We start from the raw sequence: 12694 nt of genomic DNA on the forward strand, positions 1-12694 counted from the left end.
AATAATTTTTAAATATGTGAATAGTACCATGGGACCCATTTTTAATAAAAAAGTTGCTGAAAAGTGATATTTGTGGGTTCGTGAACAGTAAATAGGACCCACTGGTGTGCATTCCTTCCCTTATTTTGCTGTGAACAGTGCTGAAAAGTGTACAGTAAAAATCGGTTGAAAAGTCAAAAACAACGGCAGCCAAAAAAAAAAAAAAAAAAAATAGAAACACAAATTGGGTTCCAGCAGAGCAAAACGTAAACGCAAAAAAACGCTAGTTTCCTTGCAATTCAAACGGAGTAGTTCTGGTGTCACACCTTTGTGCACAACTTTGTGCACAACTCGGCCACGTGGCGAGTTGTGGTTGGTGGAGGGGTGATGGTGGGTCACCCCTCCACCAACCACAACTCGCCACGTGGCCGAGTTGTGCACAAAGTTGTGCACAGAGTTGTGGCACTAGAATTTTCCATTCAAACGCTCACTTAATCCGAAATTTTGGACGGTAAAATATTGACTTGTGGTAGGAGTTAATTCACGGAATCAATATATATATATATATATATTTATATAAATATAAAAGTAGAGACTTTATGCGAGAGTGTGTGTGAGGTCTTGTCAAGTGGCGCTCTAACTTTACATTTAACTTTTTTTTACCTCTTTCATTAAGTTTTTTTATATTAATACGTGTTGTGATGGTCCTAAGCATTTCCACTTTTCAGTTTTCTATTAAAAGGTGAGAATACACAATTTAATAAATTCACCAATATTTCATACTTATTTTCTTTTTTGATGAAGTTTCATACTTTTCTCACAACCCATAATTTTGAGAAAAGTTTGTGTTTTAGAAATTTTCTTATCACAATCCTTCAAACAGTCCCATTATTTTTCAAAGAAGACTTTTCTTTTGAAGAAATTGTTTAATGCAATCCTTCTATGTACAACTTTCTCTTCTTCCCTATTGAAGTGCAGAAGTTTACATGAATCTACTGGCATGATTTCCACGAAATCATCTTGGAAATTTCTTTTTGAATAGAAACTCATAATGCAATTGCGCCCTTGTTAGATTACTGATAGTGGAATTGCTGAGAAGTTTGCAATTTTTTTTATTTTTCCTTTTTTAAGAATTTGAATAGTGTAATTGGCAAATGGTTTAACAGCCGCGATTTATTTCTTACACTTTATCAAAGGTTCTATATATGGGGTAATTATTGAGTACTCTCAGAATATTATAAATGCGTACTCCTTTCTCTCACATAACTGTGGGTTCCACTAATTAAATTTATAATTGGACCCACAATTTATGTAAAAGGAGGAGTACATATTTATGATATTCTTGGAATATTTAATAATTTTCCCTATATGAGGTCCTTAGATTAGTGGAATAAGTAAATGATGTAATGGTCATGATTTATTTCCAACACTTCATTGAAGGTTTCCTTTGCTTCTAGTTCTAGTGCTGGTGATTTAGATAGTGACACAGATCTAGCTGCAATAACCTTATTTGTGGAAAAGTAATACTACAGATACAAATTATTTTACAACATTTTTACAAACTGCTGATATGACTTTAGTATTTTCCAAATAGTTATTGTAAGTAAAAATGTGATGTTAGTAATGAACCCATATTAGAACTAGTAAGAATTTGCCACATCAGCGGTTTGTAAAAATATTGTAAAATAGTTTGTGTCTCTATATATGGGGTAATTATTGAGTACTCTCAGAATATTATAAATGCGTACTCCTTTCTCTCACATAATTGTGGGTTCTACTAATTAAATTTATAATGGGACCTACAATTTATGTAAAATGAGGAGTACAAATTTATGGTATTCTCGGAATATTTAATAATTTTCCCTATATGAGGTCCTTAGATTAGTGGAATAAGTAAATGATGTAATGGTCATGATTTATTTCTAACACTTCATTAAAGGTTTCCTTTGCTTCTAATTCTAGTGCTGGTGATTTAGATAGTGACACAGATCTAGCTGCAATAACCTTATTTGTGGAAAAGTAATACTACAGATACAAATTATTTTACAAAATTTTTACAAATTGCTGATGTGACTTTAGTATTTTCCAAATAGTTATTGTAAGTAAAAATGTGATGTTAGTGATGGACCCATATTAGAACTAGTAAAAATTTGCCATATCAGTGGTTTGTAAAAATATTGTAAAATAGTTTGTGTTTGTAACATTACTCTTTGTGGAATTGTACAAGTCCAATTACTATATGCTTCGGTGGCGATTCAAGTAAGCCTCCATTTTAGCATTGTAATTAACTAATTATTATTAGATATTCCATGTTCAAGCCAGGGGGTTCAAAGGCCTGTCCCTTTTTTTAATATATAAATATTTTTTTAAAATTTTGTTTTGACTCCCTAAAATAAAAATTTGAACATCTAACCCTAAATTTTATTTAAACCCAACTAAAATAAATTTTAATATAATCATCTTAATGCTACTTTCACAATATCTTCACATATGTGGCAAGTTGTTACTAGTTTTTATTTGGACCCGTAATTGACATTATTTTTTTACATATCTTTAACAACTTGCCATCTAGATTTTGTTGTAAAATTTTTGTAAAAGTATTGTGCCAGTAGCACTACACTTATAGTATTTAATTTTATAAAAAAAAATGTTCCAAATTTTTGCTTATTTGTTAAAAAAAAAAAAAAATCTTATATCTAGGACTGTGGCTTACTTTGCTGTTGATAGCGAAATGAAGCTATTTTTCCCTACACTTTTCTTCTTCATAAGCAAAAAATTACACTATCATTACAATCAACAAATCTCTATCTACATATGTGATTCTCTTCTCATTCTCCTTATCTCTCTTTCACTTCTATATTTTCTTAGTTTCTCTTCATTTGATCAAGTAGTTTGATATATGCTCTATAGATTTCCAAGTCCAAGAAGTCTTTTAGTGCTTGCTTAAATTCTAAGAGAGCAACCATGTGTATGATTAAAAAGCCATACACTTCAAAAGGAAAAACTTATATTAGTTACTATTTTTTTTTTGTAGTTTCACATTTACTCCTAGTCCTACACCTAGGTTTGTTACTATTATTCTTTATCATATATTTTTATTTAATTGATATTACATATAAATATAATAAGTTATTATTAATTTGAAAAAAAAATGTAGTATTAATTATATTTGTTTATGAATTTAATGGTTGTTATCTTACCGATCTTTAAACTATTAATAAATTTTTTAGACTATTAATATTGTACAATATAATTATATTGTATTTTAGATTATTGTATATAATACGAAAATTGTATATACAGGAAAAAAAAATTATCATTTTATTTTTTACTTGCCTCCATGACAAATTTCTAGTTCTGTCCTTGCTGACTCTCCTAAAAAACTATCCTGGAGCCACCACGGCTAAAGTTGGTTCCTGCCATATGAAACTGATACTAGTCAACCGTAAATTAGAAATAATGCTTCAAAGGGAACCAAGGCCACAATAAACAATGGAAGTCTGCAAGGATTAAGGATATTATAAATCAAGCTACGAGTTAAAAACTGTAGAAGATTTGTCCAGTGTAAATGCATCTTTGAATTTTTGTTTTTTTGTTTTTTCTTTCCTCCTAATGCAACTGAGGTGAAACATTGTCACATGGCACTGAAGTTGGATGACTATTTCAACAGCAGCATCTAGCACATTTTGCTGGAATATTCGTGTGGGAGTAATTCTTTTTTTTTTTTTTTTTTTTGAAAGGGACGTGTGAGTAATTCTGTTTGTTAACTCTTAAAAAACTCACATTGGATAATTACCACAAGAAAGAGTGGATGATAAAATTTAATTTTGTCACATTGGAACCAAGGATACAATAACAATGGAAGTTGCAAGGAGTAGGATAATAAGCTACGAGTAATAAAAAGCTGAAGAAGATTAGTTCAGTGTAAAAGCATCCTGGATTTTTTTTCTTAGTTGGATTTTCCTCCTAATGCAGCGGCATCTAGCACATTTTGTTGGAAAATTCACGTGGAAGTAATATGGTTAGTTAAGTGTTAGAAAACCCACATTGGATAATTACCACAAGATTGAGTCGATTAGAAAATAAAAATGGGTCAAAATCCATAGGTATAAACTTTTTAGTTTTATCCTTATATATTAGAGGATATATAGTTGAAAATTAAAATTCGGTTGAGTAATAAAAATCTGATAGGTGATCGAGTAGCATTATTGGTGCTCTCATATAGCAAAAGCATTAGCTGCAAATGCAATGTGGACCAAACTCTCCTAGCCCCAATCATGGGTTAGCTACTTTGCTCTTATAAACTTCAAGTCAAGATCTTGTTACTCTCAAAGAAATATTGCTCTTTGGAAAATTTTGGATTTTTTTTTTCATTGGGTCATCATCTCCCGATCAAAGCAAGCTAATTTTCCATTGTAGGGGTCCCTTATTGCATTGACTGACTCCAGTCAATACGGCCATTAGTCTATTTACTGTACAAAGTCTGGATTCATGCTTGCTTGCCTCCATTCCTGCATTTTTGTGGTTATTGGAAATTACGTGTGGAATACGTTGGTTTTTTTCCTATCGAAATTAAACAGTGGCTAACCCAAGTTTGGGGCTGATTGGTCAAAAGCAAAGAATACTGAATTGATTAAGAATGTCAAAAATTATATAATCAAGGTTGTTGGATATATTAATCAAGATTTGATTGAAGTTAAATATGATGGTGACTCCATAACTACAATTCCAAGATTTAATTGATTTATTCAAAACCATATCTTTCTTTGATAATGTGACATTTAATGGTTGCCTCATTCATGAATAGAGGCAGAGGGGTCTTATTCCAAACACTATGCAATGTTAGGGGTGCAAATCCAAAATTTTGAAACTTTAGATGATAAAATTCAAAATTTTCAAATTTAAGAGTGTAAATTACAATTTAGTCTAACCAAATTGACAAATCAACTTAAGTGGGTAACTTTTTATTTAGTCTGGCCAAATTAAAAAATCACATAATCTAAAGAAGTCCTTCAAAAACTAAAATAAACAAAATTTCATAAATAATAAACAAACTAAAGCTAATGTTTGACTATAAGTTACAGGGGCAACCTGTGAAAGTATTAAACTCGTTACCACCACCATCCATCTTACTTTGACTAGGACTTTGTAATAGTCTCTTGATTACTTATATAGTGTTATGTTCATTCAAGAATAGAATTCACTTAGGATAAGAATAGACTGATGGCCGTATTGACTTTTGTGAGTCTATGCAAAAAAGCTTCAGAGAAGTCATGGCCCTTTGATATTTCAGTGAAGACAATTCCTTAATGGCGACTTGCAAAGAAGGGGAGCCACCCATGCAATTGCAAAGAAGGGGACCAAATTCACCTAGCCCCAATCATGGGTTAACTCTAAGAAACTTCAAGTCATGACCCTATCACTGTCAAATAAATAAATATTGCATGCCTGTGCATGTCGAGGATTTTTTTAATTATTCATAGTACATCGTTTCCCGATCAAGGCAGCTACTTTTCTATTGCATAAACTGATTCCACTCAATCAAAACGGCCTTCTGAATTATTAATCAAAAGAACCTTATATTCATAGATTTATATATATTATATAAAAAAAAAAACACCCAAAAGCAAAGAAGATTGAATTGATTGAGAGAAATATGGAAAATCATAGAGAGATATAAACATAAAAAATCATAGATTGATGGAAATACTGTGAAAGATTTAATTAAACTTAAATATGATGGTGACTCAATAAACCATAATTTCAAGATTCAATTGATTTATTCACAACAACATCACTTTGAGCTAATGTGGCATTCTATTTAACGGTAAGCTCATGTGTGCAATGCAATGTTAGAGGGGAAAATCAAAATTACCCAAACTTAAAGTTGTAAATTGCAATATAATCTAGCCAAACTGACACATCATTCAGAAATGACGCTGTTTCAAATCAATCAATATATATATATATATATATAAAAGCAAAGATCTCATGCGGGAGTGTATATGGTCTTGTCAAGTGGCGCTCTAACTTTGCATTTAACCTTTTTTTACCTCTTTTATTAAGTTTTTCTATATTAATATGTGTTGTGATGGTCCCAAGTATTTTCACTTTTCAGTTTTCTATTAAAAGGTGAGAATATACAATTTGATCAATTTACCAATATTTCATACTTATTTTCTTTTTTGATGAAGTTTCGTACTTTTCTCACAGCCCACATGTTAATTGTTGTTGTTAAGTGAATTTTAATTATTACTACTTAAAATACTTTTATTTATTAGTTTATGACGATTATATGTTTACATTGTACTATCAATGTTAGATTTATATTATAAATAATTATACTACATACATTTGCAAAAACTATACAATATTATACATATTTGTTTAGAATGATAGTAGAATGTAAAGTATGAATTTTCCATTACTTTATTTCAAAATTATTAAGATCTAAATGGGCTTTTTAAAACGATTTTAGATGAAAAAAAAATTTACTTTGTTGTTGGGCTTACTATTTTTTCCAGATTTTAGATAAAATTGGATTGTTGTTAGGCATTTTTTTTTGTATTTAAAAGGATCAAAATTTTGTTAAGATGATCATAATTAAACTTATTTCAAGTAGGTTTTAAAAAAATTTAGAGTCAGAGTGTTCAAATTTTTATTTAAGAGGGTCAAATAAAAAAACAAAATATATTATATATATTTTTAAAAAAATTTGCTAGCTCAGGGGGTTCATTTGAACCCCCTGAACTATACATGGCGCCGCCGATGGGAGTTAGATATGTATCTTTATTTTGAATAATTTTAATAGGATTTTCAGGAAAAATGATCTCATCAAAATTTAAAACAAACACAAACTCTAACAAACTTAAGCTATTATCTTTAATAACATGCACGCTAACGTTGGTTTGTTAATTAAAATTTTTTTTTTAAAAAAAAATACTTGGTTTAACCCTAATTCTTTTATCTCTCTCAGGTTCACGTACGCACAAACTTTTTGGATTGTATTGAGGAGTCATTGGAATGGAATATTAGATAAGTTTGGGTGAGAGACTTTACAAGAATTATTATATGTATTAAACCTCACATAAAGTGGTTGCTATCTAAGAAATTGTTGTAAAAAAATTTCTTTTGTAATAGAAACAATATTTCTTTTATACAATTAACGTGTATCTCTTGCCATAAAATTTTCAATTTAAGCTTTTATTTACTTATGTTATGGATGTATAGTAAATGACTAAATTTTAGGATTAAAAAAACTACATTTTAGGAATAGACAAAAAATGATAACCGTCATACATAAAATTTGAAAAAAAACAACAACATCAACAACACCAAAAAGGTAAAAAAAAAAAAAAAAAAGAAGAAGAAGAAGGAAAACTTGAGATGTTTAACGTGGGATAGAAAGTGGGATTTTTTAAAATAGTACATAGATAGAACATGGGATATTTTTAAACATGTAGTTTTCCTTTTTTTGATTAACTTTTAAATAAATAAGGATAGGGTCACACCAATTCCTCACCTTAATCTTTTAAATTTCCCTAAAATTTAGCATTTTATTTTCTTTCAAAATCAGATATGTTAGTGCCTAAATATAAGGATATGGATAGAGAAATTATAGTAGTAGTTTTATTGTAGGAGTCTTTTTTTTCCAAAATATGGAAGAGATTTAAATAAAAAAAGAAAAAAGAAGAAGAGGAAAACGTGAAATACACATGAGCCTATGTTTAGTACCAACATAACCAAAAACACAAATTTGCCATCAGAATTCAATAACCCACTGCCTAAAAAACCAATTAAGCTTTATCTATAACCTCTGAGCACGTGCTCAAGTGCATGCTCAGAGACTCATCTATTTTTTGGGTAAGAGTTAATTTAGAGCATTTATTATAATTTGGGATTACTACATTTTCCAATTACAAAAAAATCTCTAGGGTTGTGATGAGTGTCATGTGTGGAGAAATAATTTTCCAATCACACCCCTAGATTTTTTTGTGATGAAAAATTACTGTGATGAAAAAATTATTTCTCCACACATGACACTCATCACACCCCTAGGTTTTTTTTGTGATTGGAAAATGTAGTAATCCTAAATTATAATAAATGCTTTAAATTAACCCTTATCCAAAAAATAGAAGAGCCTCTGAGCATGCACGTGAGCGCGTGCTCAAAGGCTAGTACTAGATAAAGTTGTTGTGGTGACTGTTGTTCATGCCTATGCGAAATTAGGGGCTATTCATAAGGCTAGAGTTATTCATGACTATATATGTAGGAATAAGTTTTCCTTGGATGTCATCTTGGGCACTAGTTGATATGTATGCTAAGTGTGGGAATTTTGATTCTGCAAGGAAATCTTTGATAGAATGCAAGAAAAGAATGTTATTTCATGGAGTGCCCATGGAAAGCTCTTTATTTCCTATGATGTTGGGCAGTGGGATATTTTCAAATAGGATCACTTTTGTTTCACTATTATATGCTTGTAGTCATGCAGGTTTGGTTGAAGAGGGTCTTCAATTATTCTCGTTGATGATAGAGGATTATGCTGTGAGACCGGATGTGAAACATTATACTTGTATGGTTGATCTCTTGGGCCGTGCTGGGAGACTTGATGAGGCCCTGAAACTGATTGAAAATATGACAGTTAAGAAAGATGAAGGGCTTTGGGTGCTTTGCTAGGGGCATGTAGAATCCATGGGCGTATAGAGCTGGCTGAAAAGGCTGCAAAATCACTTCTTGAGCTCCAGCCTCAGAACCCAGGGCACTATGTATTGCTTTCAAAAATTCATTCAAAAGCAGGTAAGTAGAAAGATGTGGCAAAGATCAGGGATCTGATGATGCAAAGGAGATTAAAAAAGTTTCCTTGTTGGACTCAGATTGAGGTGGACGAAAAAATTTATCAATTCATTGTTGGTGATAAGACTCATGCTTGGTCAAAGGAGATCTATGGCATGCTGAAAAGTTTGAGGAAGAAGTTGGAGTTGGCTGGTTATGACCCTGATACACATTTTGTGTTGCATGATGTTGACGAGGAAGTTAAGCTAGGAATTTTGTACACACATAGTGAGAAGTTGGCAATTGCATTTGGCCTTATTGCAACATCTAAGGGAACTCCAATTAGGATTACAAAAAATCTTAGGGTTTGTGGTGACTGCCACACATTCATTAAGTTGGTGTCAGCCATTAAAAAGAGGGATATCACTGTCCGAGATTCCAATCGGTTTCACCACTTCAAGGAGGGAGTGTGCTCATGTGGGGATTATTGGTAGTTGGCTTATTGATATTGGTAATCTTAGTTTTCCTCTCTTGCCATATACAGCCAAAGCATGCATTGTATAGTTAGTTGATTCATTTAATCTCAAATTTATGGAATAAGATTGTCCACCACTTATTTGTGAACTATAACCTAATGCTTTAGAAGCCATCAGGGACTTGCAGTGAAAATATCACCTGTTGATTCTGTGTTAGCTTCATGATGGGACTGATGAAATCAACTACAGATGAACATAACGTTACAGATGAAATCACCCCCATGGACGAACTGAAAGAAATGCCTCCGTCACTGACGAAGGAATCAGGCCCATTCAATGCCACCAATAACACCTCAGACGGTTACAACAACAGTCATGCAGACCGTTGAAAGCACATTAAGACCCCCATATTAAGCAGGAGGCGTTACCAAGAAGGGCATTAACATCCCATTATTAACCACAACGGTTAGAATCCAAGGGAACCTATATATAAGGCTCCCACATCACCAACAAAAGGTACTTGAATATTTTTCTTCAGATATATTTCTCGCTCTGTGATATTGCATTATTCTTCTTATTGACTTTGGCATCGGAGACTTTGTGGCAGACACCACACTGGTGACCACTTTGAGGACACTATCACCCGGGCTAAAGGTCTATTCCATCTGCTGTCTCTGATTGACGAATTTGCACTTCATCAGTTTGGCGCCGTCTGTGGGAACGACATTTTCAGATTCATATTTGAGAACGTAGTTTCCATCAAACCTCTACATTCAAATGAACCCAATCCAGATTCCACAGCCTTGGCCCAGCAAGTTCAAGCTCTTGCGGCCACCATTGAAGAACTCACCAAGCAAAATCAGGAAATGAAGTTACGGCTTCAACAGGTCCAACAGGCTCAACAGGAAGAGAATCGGTCCAGAGATAACATGGAGGGAGAAGAGGATAGCCATAGGAGGAGTATCCATCAAAGGTTAACTACTTCGGATGAGCAGAATTCAGATCTCCTTCGAGAAATGAGGAAGGAGTTTGACGGACTGAGAAATGCCATTAAGGAGAAGACAGATCGAAGCGTAGACAGAATGGTAAGGGCCACGGATTCGCCTTTCACTTCGGCGGTGCTTGAATGCCCTGTACCGTCGAAGTTTCGCTTACCTCAACTTGAGCTGTTTGACGGACTTAGAGACCCTCAGGATCACCTCAATACCTTCAAGACGACTCTAGGTCTTCAACAGTCACCTGACGAGATACTGTGTCGTTCCTTTCCCACCACTCTCAAAGGAGCTGCAAGGGAATGGTTCACAAAGTTGCCGACTTCGTCCGTGGACAACTTCAAGCAGTTGAGCTATGCCTTCTTGCGTCACTTCATAGGGGGGCAGCGTCCAAAGAGGCCAGCGGACTACTTACTTACCATTAGACAGGGAGAGAAGGAAACTCTGAGGTTGTACGTGAAACGCTTTACTCAGGAGACTCTGGAGGTGGACGAAACTGATGACAAGGTGCAGCTGACGACTTTCAAAGCAAGACTGAGATCCAGAGATCTCGTGGCCTCCCTCGCAAAGAATCCACCAAAGACAATGGTAGAAATGCTCCTGAAGGCACAGAACTACATGAATACTGAAGATACTTTAGCAGCCATAAAGGATGTAGAGAAGCTAGGAGACAAGGCAAAGAAGGAAGACAATCATAGGGGTTAAAAGAGGGAATGCCCAGATCGTCGGAACAATGACGAGAACAGGAGAAAAGATGATAAAGGTCCTCGGACGGTAAGATTTACTCCTCTGGCTATGCCTGTTGACAAAATTTTAACGCAGATCAAGGACGAGCACTACCTCAAATGGCCAAGACCATTACACTCATCCCCTAGCGTTCGTGATAAGAACAAGTACTGCCGATTCCACAAAGATCACGGCCACAACACAGATGATTGTAGGGACCTAAAGGAGCAAATAGAGGAGTTGATACGGAAAGAGAAATTATAGAAATATGTGAAGAAGGGAGAATATAGTAAGTTCAGGGACGGTAATAAGAACCAGCATAGGTCTTCTTCCCGGGATATCGACCGCCCGTCCCAACCTCTGCAGGATGTGATCGGGGAGATAAGGACGATTACAGGAGGGCCATTCTCAGGAGGATCATTTAAATCCCTCAAGAAAGCATACCAGAGGCAGGTAAATAGTGTCCACACGATACCTCCGTCTAAGTAACAACGAACAGACCGGGACATGTCCTTCAATGAAGGGGACGCCAGGGGAGTGAAGCAGCCCCACAATGATCCTTTGGTCATAATGCTGAATATAGAGGGATTCAATACCAAGAGGATCCTCGTGGACAACGGTAGCTCCGCAGACATCATCTACCTCCGTGCCTTCCAGCAGCTGAAGCTAGATCTAAGGAGATTACGCCCATTTGACTCTCCCCTCGTCAGCTTCAGCGGAGACAGGGTATACCTCAGGGGCATAGTGACGTTGATAGGGACAGTGGGGACCTACCCGGTGCAGTTGACCCGTCAGTTAGACTTCCTAGTGGTGGACTGCCCCTCATCCTACAATGTCATCATTGGGAGGCCCACGCTCAACAAATGGAAAGCGGCCATGTCCACCTACTGTTTGAAGGTGAAATTCCCAACAGATAATGGTGTTGGCGAAGTAAAAGGAGATCAAGTCCTGGCCAGAGAATGTTATCATGCCGTCCTGGCTGCAAAGGAGAACCACATGTGGATGATTGAAGAGAAGGAAGAAGACAAAATGGAAGCCCTGGAAACAGTGGAATTGGCTGAAGGAGAAGCGAACAAGACGACAAAGATAGGGACGACGCTAAGCCCAGAGATGAGAACAAGACTCATCCAATTCCTTAAAGAAAATCTAGATGTCTTCGCATGGAGCCACGAGGACATGCCAGGCATAGCTCCAGAAGTCATCTAGCATAAGTTGAATGTGAACCCGGAGCAGAAACCCGTCCAGCAAAGATGAAGAGTCTTCGCCCCAGAACGAGATCAAGCAGTAGCAGATGAAGTTACTAAACTCTTGACGGCAGGGTTCATCCGGGAAGTGTACTATCCTGAATGGCTCGCAAACGTCGTCCTAGTGAAGAAAGCAAATGGAAAATGGAGGATGTGTGTAGACTTCACAGACCTGAATAAGGCATGCCCGAAGGATAGCTTCCCTCTATCGAGAATAGACCAGCTCGTGGACTCTACAGCCGGGCACAAGTTATTGACATTTATGGACGCTTTCTCGGGATATAACCAGATAAGGATGACTAAGGAAGACTAGGAGAAGACTGCTTTCATCACGAGTCAAGGACTCTATTGTTACAAGGTAATGCCTTTTGGATTAAAGAATGCCGGAGCTACGTATCAGAGGCTGGTAAACAAAATGTTCAGTCAACAGATTGGCAGGAACATGGAAGTATACGTGGACGATATGCTCGTCAAGAGTAAGGAAGAGCTCACACATCTGGACGAC

The 12694-nt window shown here is 35.3% G+C and overlaps 1 pseudogene; it reads left to right on the top strand.

Moving 5' to 3' along the window:
- Positions 1–1184: 1184 nt before the first annotated feature.
- On the top strand, positions 1185–9353 carry LOC126690996 (pentatricopeptide repeat-containing protein At4g30700-like; annotated as a pseudogene).
- Positions 9354–12694: the final 3341 nt, after the last annotated feature.

This window comes from Quercus robur, chromosome 7 (assembly GCF_932294415.1).
Source record: "Quercus robur chromosome 7, dhQueRobu3.1, whole genome shotgun sequence".
Lineage (NCBI taxonomy): Eukaryota > Viridiplantae > Streptophyta > Magnoliopsida > Fagales > Fagaceae > Quercus > Quercus robur.